The sequence below is a fragment of the Aythya fuligula genome, chromosome 15 (assembly GCF_009819795.1).
Source record: "Aythya fuligula isolate bAytFul2 chromosome 15, bAytFul2.pri, whole genome shotgun sequence".
Lineage (NCBI taxonomy): Eukaryota > Metazoa > Chordata > Aves > Anseriformes > Anatidae > Aythya > Aythya fuligula.
Window position 1 is genome coordinate 17552811 of NC_045573.1, and position 15522 is coordinate 17568332.

Consider the following 15522-nt stretch of genomic DNA (forward strand, 5'->3'; position numbering starts at 1 on the left):
AACTGACCCTATTTATATTGCATCAAAATTTATGCTATGGTTTTTAGTATACTTGCCCTTCACGTTAAATGAAATCACTAATTCTAGCAGGAAAGGAATGTAGCTTCTTAAATTAGATCCACATTTGTTTCCTAATGTATGTTTAAAATATGTGCATAGAATTTGCATTTGGTGGTGGTTGTAGTGTTTCTTAAAAAAAAAAAAAAAAAAAAAAAAAAAGGTTGTCATCACTAGTCTTTGTGGCTACAAATTCTTGAGTTGTGATCTCTAGGGTTTTATGTGCTTTTACATGACTTGGGAGGCATCCTTCATGCTGTTTCATTATGAAGCTGGGACAGCTGGAAAGTTGCTGAGAGGGTATGTTTTGGCCTGGTAAGAAGTCAGATGTGCTTATGTCATACTTTGATAGTTGTTTTTTTAAAAAAAATGATTTCCCTTTTTCCTCCAGTGGAAAGGGAGGAGCAAACCCCATGGATCTTGTTCAGTTTTGGAGCCGTTCATTTGCTTTTTGTTTGGAGGAGCAGCAATAGCTATACTTATTTCCATATCCTGCTCAATTGTCCAAGTCAGAACCAAAATAGGCTCAGGGCAGGAGGAAACCTCTCTTCTGTTACTGATTTTGGCAGCTGGATGGGTGACCTCCATCTTGCCCTGATGGTTGGGCAGTGGCACCCTCAGTCCCACCTCTCCCTTCAGCTAGAGGCAGCAGGCCAGGGTAAGGAGAGTGTGGCCCCAGCCGCCCTCAGGATTCATGTTTCTGCTTTTCAGTTGTATAAAATATCCAGTATTATCTTGCTGTTGATTGTACTGAGATGAAAAAATTTCTTCAGCCAGTGGTTGGGGGCTTTACTATAACTGTGGCTGGCCTTGCTTGCAGTGAGTTTGGGAGCAGCTGTTATTTGACAGTGAGGGAGGGAGCTGGGAGCTGTGTGAAGGCCGGGGCAGGGGGATGCTTAGCTGGGTGTTACAAACAACAATATCTAGAATTGCTGGAAATAGGGATTGGAGAAAATGATACATTTCATTGAGGAAAATGAGGACGTTTTGTGATTAATGCTGAGGTGAGAAGATGAGAACTCGTAGACCTGAACATGAGAGGTAATGAGGAAATGATGTCATGGAGAAACATGAAGAAAGCAAGTGAGGTAGGTGGGCTGACTTCTGCCTCTTTAGAGGGGTCAGAATGTGCTTGTTTGACTGAAACTTGACAATGATTGTTTATCAATTGTGACTGAATGCTTCATTGTTTGAATTGAAAAGCAAGTTAAAACTGTACTTAAATTGATAACTTTCAAATCAATCTCAAGTATTTATGGGTGACCAGTATTAGCTTGTATTGGAAAGCACAGGATTGGCATCCAGGAGTATAGTAAGTTTATGGTGGATGAGAAATAAAAAAGGGAACTGTATAGCACAGTGAAAGGGAAGAGCATGGGTGTCCCTGCAGCATGTATTTGAAGAGGGACAGGTAAGAGAGAATGAAGCCTGGAGGAGAATGAACATAACATTAACGTTTCTGGGAGTAGCATTAACAAGTAATGATAACATTTATGAGAGTGCAACAGACTATTCTTGGTCTCAGTTTTGAGCTTGTTTTGGAGTAAAAATCTAAAGGCTGCAGATGACTTAGATGGATAACTAAATTAAACCTATCCATCTAGTGGAGAAATGGAGAGAGGTAAAAAGCTATAACTTACAGTGATTCTGGAAGAAAAAAAAAAATTTGCTCTTCAAACTTTTGAGTTCTGTCATGGTGCCCAGAAAATGTCTGGTCTACTGGATGTGCTCTGTATCTTTAAATCATGGTAAATGCAATGCAGATAAAAATGTCCTCTGTGCTCAAGCTGCAGAGCAAACCCATGAATGCTCTTGGTAATCAAAAGTTCTTGGCTTCTGAAGTGTTGAGGCTATTGCCAGCTGTCCAGATGTGTACGCTGAAGATTCCTGAAGTTACTCCATAGTACATTTAGACAAGCAACTGTGTATTCATTTACTAAATGTACTGTTGTGGCTTTAAGCTGAAACTGAGGTAACTTTATATGCTTACAGAGATATTGCTGCACCTTCACTGGATGAGAAGCAATAGATGGTGGGTTAGGCTGGGATTTATAGGGTCATTATACATGTAATAAAGATATATACATTTTTTTTTGCTTTAGAAAGTATACATGAAGCTCCTTCAAAAAATAAAAATAAGTTAATAATATTCTATGAGAATCGTTATTGGCCATGAACATTGTAGCAGATTATGGGTGGGTCACAGCTCAAGAACTAATTTGGAATGTATCTATTCGTAAATATAGTACAGAAAACTTTCAATGAAACTGTGGCAAGTTAAATTTCTGTCCTTGCATTCATTTATTTATTTTTTTAAATAACTGGGAGCTGTACTCATACATGAGCAGTCTTTAGTCAATACATTCTTGCAAATGATTTTTTATTTTATTATTGGAGTCACTTATATGATCTGGTTGGTATTAGTATGCAATTGAACATGAAAATCTGGAGGTTGGCTGTGCCAAGCCTGATTTGTGATATGCTTACAACCCATCAAATGATTGATAATACCATTGTTTTAGAGTTGATTACTTCAAAATCAGCTTTTGATGTTGGCAAATCCATTTAAAAGTCTCAAAGACACTTGGTACTGTTATTGGAGTGAGAACTGCTCTTTTGTTTGATTCTGAAGTCTTTGTAAAGAACTTTCAGTAATGAGTCTGTGTTCATATGTATGTGTTATTTATGTATACATCTTTTAAACTTTTAGCTTAAACATCTTTGTCTTTCTCAAATGTGATTTTACACTTAGAATGTTCAAAGAAGACTGAACATGTCTGTTATCAGTTATCTAATTTTAAAATTAGATGACTTCATTAAGGTCTGCTTCCTATTCTTCAAAAATAAATCTGCTGCAACGACATACAGAATGCATGTCTGTAAATCTGCCATTCTAAATTCTTGTGTTAGGGGAAGTTACATGTATTTGCCGCATTCTCAAAAGTGGCGCATATTTGCAAATAATTACACAATATTTTAAAATTGGCCCTCTATTTTTTGGAAGAAGTCTATATTTTAACCTCCACTTTAAATCCTCTCATATGCTAGATTTAATTTCAGTTATGGTATTCTTTAATATACTGTTGAGAAGCTGCAAGTTTTCACTATAATGGCATAGAGCTACCGAAAAAAGAAACAAGAGTTCAGTTGCCTGGTCTTATGATAAGAATCATTTTCAACTAATGCAGTGTTATGAAGAGATCATTTACCAGAGAATATTACCTCAATTTTGCAAGAGTCCCTCACATACAGACTAATAACTCTGTTTGATTGTACCATATTATGTTGTTTGTTTAAGTAATTGTTACTGAAAAAAAGATTAAAGAATGGAAATGGTGGTTCCAAATGATTAATATGGGAAGCAGTTGCTACAAAGTGTTTGTACTAGTATGTTTTAGGAAGTAAGTGCTGCACTAAATGTTTAGTATTGTATTCTCATAAAAATGATTGCTATATTTTCATTACTTAGACTGAGTTCCTTAATTAAAATAAATTATTCATGTTCTTAAAGGGTGCGACTCTGAGGTATTTTAGAGTGCTTGTAACATCTTGGTAATAATTGCTGATTTGTATTTGCTATTTAAGTACCAGGGGAGTGTTTGAGACTCACACGTTTGGTTTGAATAATGGCCAAGAACAGGAATTTAACATGTAACTGATCTTTTTAGTGTATGTCTAACGTCAGATCTGGGGTAAGTGCTTGGTCAATTTGAACAGAAGAACCTTTTCTTCCTATACATGATCTCCTCACATGTCAGCAAAACACTCCTATCCAGGAAAAGAGGGTTTTGAGCAGACCATTGTCTGCAAGCAATGGTACAAAGTATATGAAAAAATAATCTTGTCACATTGTAATATGTGGTACATGTGTAGTACACTAGATAGGAAATACCACATTCTGTTTGTAGTCAAAAGCCTTCAGCTTAAAACTCTATTAGTTTATATGTAAGTGTAAACTGAGTCCTGAGTTCCCTGAGGAAACAGCAGTTTTTATGGCAAAAAAAAAAAAAAAAAAAGGATGCTGTGTCATGAGAGGAATCCCATCTATAGTCTGACGGTTTTCAAAGATTTGATGAATGCACGAACTTCTAGATTTGTTTTAAGAGAGAACTTGGCTGGTTTCTTTTTGTGTATATGGTATGTAATATTAGGGTATGTGTGTTATAAGCAAGAGCTAAAAGCTTTTGTACACATGTTCCAGTAGCTTAAAAAACAGGCTTTCTTAATCTGTCTTGCCCATATATGCACTCAGACAATGCATTTTAGTGGAACAGGAGTTTTTATATCAGTGGATGGTTCTCAATGTAGTGTGAATGTTTTCCCAGTTTAAATGAGTTTGGAAAGTTCTGTCATCTGTGGCTGTGCAGGAGGTCAGATGAGACAGAGTTGTGACACGTTCTGAATTCTAGTTCCTTAAAATAAAGGTAGTTCCCTGCTTTCCTTCCCATGCATTTGAAGTTAATACATACTAAATCTAACTATGGCTGACCACATATATTTCTATTTACTAAAATGCTTATATGTGTTAAATTAGGTTCTTGTCCCTCAAATAGTTTCCTGAAAAACATACACATGAACATTACCCTGCTATTATGTTCAGAACTCTTTGAAAATACTGAATTTTTACACCACATATAGTTCTACTTGTGTGTATATTTCCTTTATTTATAGGAAAAAATGTTAGGATGAAAATAGCCCTGTGTGTTGAACACAGAGTACCATTTCAAATTTAGGTAAGCTTATAGTTTAAGGTTGATTTGTTATCTGTAATCAGTATTTACATCTCCATTACTCATTTTTGGCAAATACACTTCAACTTGTTTCCTACTGCAAGAACTGAAATTTCCCCTTTGTTTTGAAACTGCAGGCTCTTTACCTTTCCCAACCTGTTTTATGACTCCAGTGTATTAATAGAGCACTCCATTTAAACATATACAGAATATTTACACAGAATGGAACATAAAACTAATAATCTGGCAAGGTGACTATTTAGTGTACTGCAGAAGATCATGGAACCAAATTGTGGCTGTTCCACAGTCACTGCAAAGGAACTCCTTCAAGCCAACGCTGGAGGCTATTGCAAACTGCTCATGTAACAGCCTGAAGAATGATATATTGTCAAATATTAGGTAAACCAGATAAAACTAGAACATTGTTTTTCCCTAGAAGGCTGAAGAGCTAGCCCAAAACAAAATCATAAAATATATTAAAAGAAAATGGACAATAGGTAGTATTAAGAGAAAAAGAGTTAATTTGACCCTTTCTCATGACGAAAATGAAAAACAGGTTATCTTTTGTTCCCCCACTGTCCAGATCACGTAGGTTTTATCCTTGGGTAAAGAAAGGTGCACAACTTTGTCCTACTCTGCAAATATTTCTTCTCTAGAATTATAAAGATACTAGCAGTGGTGCCAAATTTTATATCAGTGGGTCAACTTTGATAAGGTCATATATTGTCATAAATAATGTTTTTTTGTCCCAGACATCAGATTTTCAAGGTAACATTGCTATTCTACAGGCCAAATTTTTTTTTTTTTTTTTTTTTTTTTTTTTTAACTAGACTCACTAGATTCAGTTGTTTGTTTTGGAGTTGAAAACGTTGGTGAGAACAGTTGTCTAAAGATGAGGTCTTAAACATTATGTTATTAAAAAAAAAAAAAAAATTCCAAACAGTTTCTGAGAAGTTTGTTAAATATAGCATGAGAATCACCTCTTTATTTTAGATTTTTTATTAAAAACACACACATGATATCAATAATGATGAAAAGTTAATCAGTTGATGCAATTTTGAGTACCTGTGTACATTTAATATTTAATAAAATTGAAAATGATTAAACACATTAAATGATTAAACACATTAAGCATGGCACTAAATTGATAAAATTAAGGATAAAAGTGTTTTCTTTTGTTGTTCAATGTGAAACAGTTTTATTAATCCTGCCTGCAGTTGTTGAGTACTCAGGTAGATGGACCACAGGATATAGGTGCCCTACACTGGAGCAGAACCATTGCTGCTATTTAGATGCCTTATGCCCTTGTTAGGGGGAGTTATACAATGTCACTCACATGTTCAGTAACTGGTTATAAGCATGCAGAAGTCTAGGAAGCTCTACAGTTACTACTGATTTCCCATGGCTCTTCTATTAAATGCCAGTAGTGTGATATTTATATCAAAAGTCTTTACAAACTATCTACATTTTTTATTCCGAACAACCAATTATTCAGACAAAGACAATAGAACATGAAAGAATGAAATTATTTGTATTACACAAATTTCCTTCCTTGCTTCTCTGTGCATTCCCAGTAAGAAGGTAAGCACTTCACTTAATCATTCAATTTCAGTTTGTGATAGAGAGCAATATTTCCTACCAAGCAGTCCAGTTAGCTTTACAGCCTGCACATTTCTTTCAGACAGCTGGAATTTTTTCTCTATATGTCTCACAGTTTTCTGCTTAATTTTTCTGTTCAAAGATGATTACTCAAGCTGTTGTCAGATTTTGGACATTGAGGCTTCACTTCAAGACATGTGTCTTGTTCAAGACAACTTTAGCAGTTGTCTTTTAACACCATGTTCTATTCCTATTCCTTTTTTTTTTTTTTTTTTTTTTTTTTTTTTTCCCTTTAAGCTTGTTCTATTGCAAGACCTATCCTAAAAATAAAATACAAAACTGAGTTGTCAGAACACTGAGTTGTCAGTTTTGTAACCATTTGATGACTGTCATCAGATGGATGTATGATATCAACAGGAAGAATAAGGCCAAACATTGGCATGTCAATACTGTGGGAAACAACAACAGAATAAATGAGCTCTTTGGCCTCTAAGCCTGACTGAAACTGTTTGCTAGCAGTACAACTGTAGAAACTTCTGGGCAAAAATAGCAGGAAGCTGATCCTTGTCTAGTATGTTGAGGAATTTCAGTGCTAGCTAACTTGTGTTCAGCAAAGTTTTTTAATGCTAAATTATATTTGCATTTTAAATGGATTTAATATTGTGTATGACATAATGGTCAGACAGTTATCAAGTTTTGTCTGAGGAGAAGTGAATTGCATTACAAGTTTAGTATTTCATAACCTAGAAAAACAAAAAGGTGAAAATGTTTTCTGTAGTGAGATGTAAATACAGGGACATTCAGCAGATGAGAAAAATTTGCAAGGCTCTCATTAGCTTTTGCATTTTTTCCATTGCTGTTCTTGCTCTGTATATGCTGAACATAACAGGCAGATGTGTTTACCCCATAGATTAGAAGAGCATTACTGAGATCTGTCCATGTTCAAAATAAAAAATCATCAAACTGAATTTTCAAAGCTTCTGGTGCAAGCGGCAGAGTTAGACCTACAGATAACAAACTGGCAGGGCACTGCCATATCCCAGTCTTTTCTTCTGTGGAATAAAAATCAGAATGAATGATCATAAGAGCAAATCTGAGTTATGCCACTGATCCCTCCGAGTGGGTGGATCCATCTTAGCATGCTCTGGCTGTCTTTTAGGTAACTGAAATTAGTACTGGAAACTGGAATGGAAAAAATGGCTAATATAAATAAGTTAAAGCATCCAAAATCATAGACATGCAGTATTTGCTTAAAAATAAAACCAAAGCAGAAACTTAGCCCTTATAAAATTCCAACCATCCAAACAGAAGAACTGGAGAATTTACATTGTTGAGTTGAAAATTTTGAGTGCTTTACTTGTATTTCATTAGAAGAAAGTAATGGCATAGTGATTAAATAATATTATACCACATTCAAAAGCACAGTCTTCCACTCCCCCTTCATTTCCTGAACTTCAAGCTCTGTTTAAATCACTGTAAAACTGCTTGGCACTTAATCATATTCACATGTGCCAGTTCATGCACTTCTCTGGGATCCGTCTCACTCTCACGTCTGCAACTGTCTCACACCTTTCATGCTCTAAAAAATTTTTTTTTTTTTTTTTTTTTTTTTTTTTAAGCACTGTATTGACTGGAAGCTACAAATGCATGCCCGAGTTTAGGCAGCTGTATGCATTCCCTTGTAGACTGCCTGTTTTTTCTGCTCTGTGTGCTGCTGGATGTCATGTGTTACGGAGTTCTAAACCTGGACGCTGAAAAGTTGCTTGAAAGCACTTAACTGAAGCTTTAGTAATTCTTCACAAATTGATTTGTCTGTATTCCACCCAGAGATGTTTAATGAATGTTAACCATTCCTGATACAATAAAGTGTGTAGTACAGCAGTTGGTGCGAATCTGCAAACATTTTTATCTGATTTCTTATTCACAGGTGCACTGTATTTTGTAGCAAATATGAATAATGGCTTTTTCTTCTCCTATAGTCCATCTATATTTGTGTAGTTCATGACTGTATTTTCAAATATAGTATTGAGGAATAATATTTGAAGGATTCCCTACTTGCCTTCACACTGCTTTTAATTCTTCCAATGCAATCTCATTCTCAAAAGACAGAAATCTTCTTTGACTGTTGGAAATATATGCATGCAGCTATGGGTGGGGGACCTCAGTAGACTCTCTTATCTGAAAATGCATGTAGTTTGTAGATAAAACGTATGACAATCTAATTTGTGTAGAGATACTGTAACTTTTTTTTTTTTTTTTTTTTTTTCCCCAGAGTGGTGATGGAAGCTTGTGAATGTTTTCTATTTAAGAAATTACATTTTGTAATTATGTTATTAAGAGGGAAACCTTACAATACTTCCTATTTTTTCTCAACTCTACATAGAGAATTGCTCCAGGAATTTTACTGGTGCTTCCATTTTTTTTTCAATTACCCTTAAAAATCATATCACAGAGAACTTTGAATTCTCCTGAAGGAAAAAAAAAGATTTTTATATATCCCTGGGGTGGACCAACTGTAGTACTTACTCTGTTTAATACTGTAGACCTTTTTTGCTGCTGCAAAGTTAGAAGAGGATGCTCTTATTTGATTTTTGTTTCATTATGTAATATAAATATATTGTATTGTTTTATTTTTATTTTTTTTCTGTTTTTCTTCCCTTTAATAACCACCTAAAGGGAACAGACACTGAAATGCTAAAAATGAGAATGAATGATACATTGTAAGGAAAGAGGCTCTACGCCAAATTCCACACATTTACACTGCCAGCATTTATCCACAATGTTGGCAAAACAGGAAAACGCTTCTGAGCTGCTCTGTTATTTATAAGACAGATAATTCCTTTTTCTGCCTGGTAGAAGACAGCATTGGATAATCTGACTACTGTCACTATTAGTTTAGCCACCAATTTTTATTGTGACATTGGGCAACTCACTTTAACTTGTCTATGTCTCTAGTTTCTCTGTAATGTGGAGGTAACAGTTACGTATCTCAGATTACATTTCTGAGACTGAACTCAGGAGTACATCGTATTTTTTATGGGAGGCATTGTTATGTATGAAAATAAGTATTACTTCTGTGAATTTAATCTTTAGTTATTCAAGATGATTTGGATTTTGTCCATAAAAGAAATACACAGTAGCTAATTATTTTTCTGTATACTAATAAGTGTTTGACAAAATCAGATATGGCAGGAGTTTTCCTCGATTTCATTTGACATGTCTGACCATACAAGCTTAAAGATATTCTGCCATGTATCTCCTTATGTCTTCCTGAAGTCATTCCAGGATCTGTTTTCACTGTGAAGTACCATGTTTTACCTTCTTGGTCCTTTTCCTCCCCTCCCTCTTCCCAGTGTTATAAATGAACTCTGTTCTACGTCCTAATTAAAAGCATAGGCATAGACTTATGATAGTTCATGGAAATTTTCCTTGTCCTGAAAAGACCTATAATGCAGCTTGCTCTGGTGTTGTAAACTCCCAGCAGAGAGCATGAAGTTAGAAACTTGTATTTGTTCAGTGGGAACATTAGTTTGAACAATGTGTACTGAGTCCTTCTGCACGTGGAATTCAATTTCTGTGTAAGAGATTTCATACAGAAGTTGTTTTTGTTTGTTTGTTTGTTTTTTTCTGGGACACTTCTGTTGCCTGGGGGGGGGGGAAGATATTTTTACTTTCTAAAATACCTCCACAATAGTAAGCAATCAAAGCATGTCTACATTGAAGTAGGTAAATATTCACTGTAAATGTAACCTGTGTAGCTGCACAGAATTTGTTTTTCTATGCAACGTGAATACTGTACAGGAATAACTCAGCTCAGAGAAAATAGGAGATAAAGGTAAAGGTAAAAGTGATTAGAATAGGGATTTGGATATGCAGTCCATGTTTTCTTGGTTAGTACTATATGTTTGTGTAGGAATGGAGGACCATGGGACAACATATGCCTTTCTTCTTTTATATTTGTAGGAAAAGGCATTATTTTTTTAATCGATTTAATAAATTTGCAAAAAAAAATAAAATAAAGCTTTCCATTGAAATGTAGTTCTACATTTCTTTCAGGTCTTATTCTCTTTAAAGTTCTCATGCAGGCACAAAGAGAAAACTTTGTCCAGTTACACGTGGTCAGTTTTGCTCGATATACTGTTTCCCTTCAGTTCATATTGAGCGTGTTTAGTCTTTATAACAGATAGACCTGTCCTCTAAAGTCCAGTTCTCTCATTTGTATTGCCCTGATTATATTAAAATTATGGTAAGTTGCATCTTGTTTTCTTCTTTCCTCTTCTTCTTCTTCTTCTTAGAAACAATGCTTCAATATTTCTTGTTTTCAAGAATTTTCTTGTTTTCAGTTTCAATGTCCATAAAGATTCTCTTTCTATGTCTGTAGGTTGTGTTGTCTTTTTTCTTAAGAAAATTTCAACACTAATTTCACTTTCAATGTTGATTTCTTATAAAGACCCAAATACCCAATGAAGACTTTGTTGTGTTTTATACCTATAGAAGGTTTTCACTTGTGCTTTGTTTGGAACTTAGAAATTGCTGGAATTAGAATACAGATTGTTTTGAAGGTCTTACTAGAACTTAATAAGGACCTATATTAGGACCTATAAGTAAAATATAATGAGCTTTTAAAGTTCATATACATGTTGATGGCTAAGAATATTGTTGCTGAGCCACATATCTCCAGGACAAGACTTAGAAGGTGGCTTGCAAGTGTCTGAGTTTTAGAAACCATACAGTATAGAAAGTCGAAAAACACATGTTATGCAGAAAGTGAGACAGTTCTTTCAGTTTAGAGAAAAAGTCTCTGGAGCTCAGAAAGAAAGATAGCAAACTCTTAAAATATTTTTCATTCATTTGCAATATCATTCATCATGTTTTATATGTGCAGCCTGCAAAGTGCAGTATTGTACTCTATACCAGACTTACAACAAGCAAATTGCTACCTGCACTGGATTTGGTTGAAAATAATTTAGCCAAATTGACCGTACTTCTTTTTTAATTTACAGTGTAAACTTTAGAACTATTTTGTTGTAATATAAATGTTGAAAGTGCGTGGTGAAAATTTTTGCACAGAATAACCTCAGCATTTGGAGTTCCCTGACTTTCTGCTGACTTTTTTTCCAAATTGTTGTCTTTGCTGCAACATAAAATATAAACAGAAATATATAAACAGAAATAATTAAAGCTTCTGTTTAACAGCTTTTATAATCATTGTGAACACAGTCATCTCAATTTTTAAAGGTGAACAGTTGCTAGTTTTCCCTTTATTTTTCCTGTCCTGAAAGAAGGCAGAAATAACATCTATAATTTATGTCAGTGAGAGGCAATAAAACATGAGCCCTCCCTCAGCTCCCCAGGTGCTGATGATGGGTAAGCTTTGTCAAGGGCAAAGTTTGTATTTCTCTCAAAACCTTGTTAACAAAATGGGTTGTCAAACACTTTCTGCATTAGTCAGTTTCTAAGGATGAGAAACACTTAAACATCTACTCCTAAATAAAACACTGAGGTACTCATAAATATAACAAATATAACAGGATTAATTTCACTGAAACATCCAATTAAACCTTCATCTAGCTGAAGCTATACACCAATTGCAGTAGGAAAACCCTTTCTGGAAGATGGTTTATCCTCACACAGGTGTTGGTTGAGAATGCACAGTCTCTAGGAGCTGCTTGGCTCTCTTCCTATCAGCTGCAGAGAAAGCAGCAGTTGGGGCAAACCAATCTTATCTTTAAATGGCCAAATTTGTTAATCTTAATCTTACCTAAAGAACCCAAACATGGCATTAAGCAGAAATAGTTATTTCCAAGTAGCTCTGGTAAAGAGCTCCCATATGTGGAACGTCACATTCAAGGATTTTAATTCTGTCTGTGACTGAAGCAGTGCTTCTGCATCTGTACTGTGTCAGTGAGAAGTACAGGGATCTGCAAGGTTTGGTACCTTCCCAGATACTACGAACTGTCCCCCAGAAAATTGGTTTTTGGTACCGTATGGGAGAAGCCAGCTAGTATTTGCTCTTCTCCTTTAGTAGCTGGTGAAGAAGAGAACGTAAGGAAACAAAGTAGTCTGAGTTCTTTTTCCTTTTTATTTTCCAGCCAGTTTTAAACCACTATTAATGCAAATGAAGTTAATTTATAACAGATTACAAAAGCTGAGAGACATGCTAATTTTTGGTCTGCTAAGGAAAAGCTGCTGGGAAATTGGGAAGGTCATAAAATAAATAAATAAATAAATAAAATAAAAAAAGGAAAAATAAGAAAGTCCAAGAGGCATTGCTTTCTCCATGTGCTGTCGGTGTTACATTCTGCAAGGAACACCTTTGTCTTCTCTAAATGTCACTGGTGCGTTCTCAAATAACAAAATACTGGAAGGAGGAAGAATAATTTAGTGTAAAAACTGTCATGTAAGAAGGCTTCTAGGAATATGATTTGTGATCAAAAACATTTAAAGAAATATTTCTCATCAGCACCAGGCTGTAGGACCCTTGTATGACAATGGAATGAAAGATGTTGCTGGGAATGGAATGTGGATGGGAAGCAAACTGCCCACCTTTTAAAGCCATGGAGTTAAAGAATTGAGGGGTAGAGGAGCCAAGTGTGTTTGAGCAGGGCTGATAAATTGCCTCCTAACTCCACCTAACATGCTTCCTTCAATTCAAGGTTATTTTCCCTGAATCATTACACAAAGATGAGGTGTCTTAATACAAAGTAAAAACACTTGGAATGTAAACATGGAAAGCAAACAGCCCCCCCCCCCCCCCCCCCCCATTTAAGTAATCTTTGTTTAGTTTTCAACAGGTTGAAATTGAGTGATCTGAAGGGATTTGGTTATTGACATTTCTGAGGAGACTGGAAGAGACTGAGATAAAGTGTTTTGACAGGCTACATACACAGGGTCATGCATAAGTTTCTCCTGAGAATTTTAACAGTCTTACTTCCTAGGGAAATTTTCTTTTTGAATTATCATAACTTTACCATTGTTATGCTTGCCAGTATTTTATCAACTCTCTAGGATATTTATTAACTTATCATGTATTAATTTGAACTATTTTGCTTACATACAATTAGAAACAAGTAAGTTTTCAGTTAAACCATTTTTCCTTCACAAGCTTATGCAAACCATGAACCCATCTGTTTGAAAATGTAGGATTTTGAATTTAATATTTGTGACTGCATGGCTGGTTTTGAGTGTGGATTCTCTTTTTCCTGATTATGTGAAATTCACAAGCTAGAATATATGAATCTTGGGAGGTGTATACTAACTACAATAACTTTTTGTGATTGTCTGGTGGTATAAATTGCCAAAACAAAAACCAGTCAGTCTCCTAACTTGCAGTTCCATAAAGAACTGTAATGTGGCAGTCTCCATCCCTTCCTAATCCATAACTATTTTTTTCATAAGTTAAGTGGAGACATAATGTCATGCACACAGCAAACTGTTAGAAAATACATGTTTTCTTACCTTTTGCTCAGCAATTTCCAAGTTGGTACTTTACTTTGGACAGTCATAAAGCCAACAAGCAGGTGGAAATTGGGTCACAGGAATATTTCTGGTGCCAAGAAACAACTTAATGGAAATTGTTGAGCAAGCTATATTTTCTAAGGAGCTTTTCTGTTCTCATCTGATTTTGGCATGATGTTCTGCATTATGTGTGTTTGAAACAATTGTAAATTAATGCTGAATTCATTTGGCTGTCATCAGCTCCTGTCAAAAGCAGACATTTCCAACAGATATATGTCCAGGAAATATTTTATTTGAAATGTTACAGCTTTGCTTTTACAGTATTTAAATAAATATTCTTAATTTAAACAAGAGCTGATGATGAAAAACTGTTTCATCAAAGGCTGGTTTGCATGGAAGAGAAATTATAAAGCTTTGCACACTTGAAGTAGGCACTCCTCCTATATGTACTGCAAAGGCTTAAAGGAGTATATATAACTGGAAAAAAAGGAAAACAGACTTTCAGTTTTGCCTGACCCAATGCTATTGCTATTTGGTTTTGGTGTTTTTTTTTGGAAACATTTGATAAATGATGGTTTGCAGATATTATATATATATATATATAAATATTTTATATATATTTATATAATATATATATATATATTTTGAAAACTATAGTGCAAATAAAGGAGGAAAAAATATTATATAATTTCAGGGAAAGAGGGTGGCTAATCTGGCATCCACAAAATGTCTGAGTTCAAATGTCCATTCAAGTGGTTGGACTAATTTAAATTAAACAAGGACAGCCATACCAGCATAGGCAGGCACACTTCTGAAACAAAAGCAATGCCCTAATTGTCACCTTCATTTTAAAACAAAACAAACAAACCCCAACAACTTCTGAAATGACTGTGAGCATCATCAACAGCTGATTTGCACCAGAGGAGTGTGTAAGACAGCATGCTTAGAAAACACTTCAAACCACACATATCCTCATTATTTCTTCACCAATTAATGCTTTTCCTAAATGACAATTTTTCCTGACAGAAAAGCTTCTTGTTTATTCTTTCACTTGTTTTTTTGCAACTTGTCTTTTTATGCCTCCATTAGCTAAATTTCCATAATTATCTCAGAGAGGGATAGTGATGATACTGGTCCTTAGAAAAAACAACAGCAACACACCACAGAAGAGTCTCTTCTGTTCAGCCCAATTCTGACATAAATCAGTGTTATCTCTCCCAAGTCAACATGCACAATGAGTGGCTCACGAGTGGCTGAACAAAATGTTTGAACAGTCTTGGTTCCTGCCCAGTTATTTTAGAAGTAACCCTCATTAGCTGTTGGCATGGCAGGAGCCTGCCCACAGCACTCCACAACAGCAGCTGAATTGCATAGACACAGCAAAAGAGGCGATGACTGCCTGGGAGTGGGCTCACAACCCCAGGACACAGCGCTGGCTGCCTGAAGCAGGCGGCTGCATCAGGAAGAATTACTGGCGTGTGGTGCACATGAGACTAAAGTGACTTAAATGGACACCCCATTTGCATTTCTGTGGTTACTTTTCTCAGTCTACTTTATAAAAGGCATTTCCCCAGATATGAAAATTGTTAGTGTGTAAGCCCAGTTCAGCTAGCATCCACCCAGGAGGGTTATTTCTGATAATTAAATAGTATTTTGAAAGAATTATAATTCATTTGTC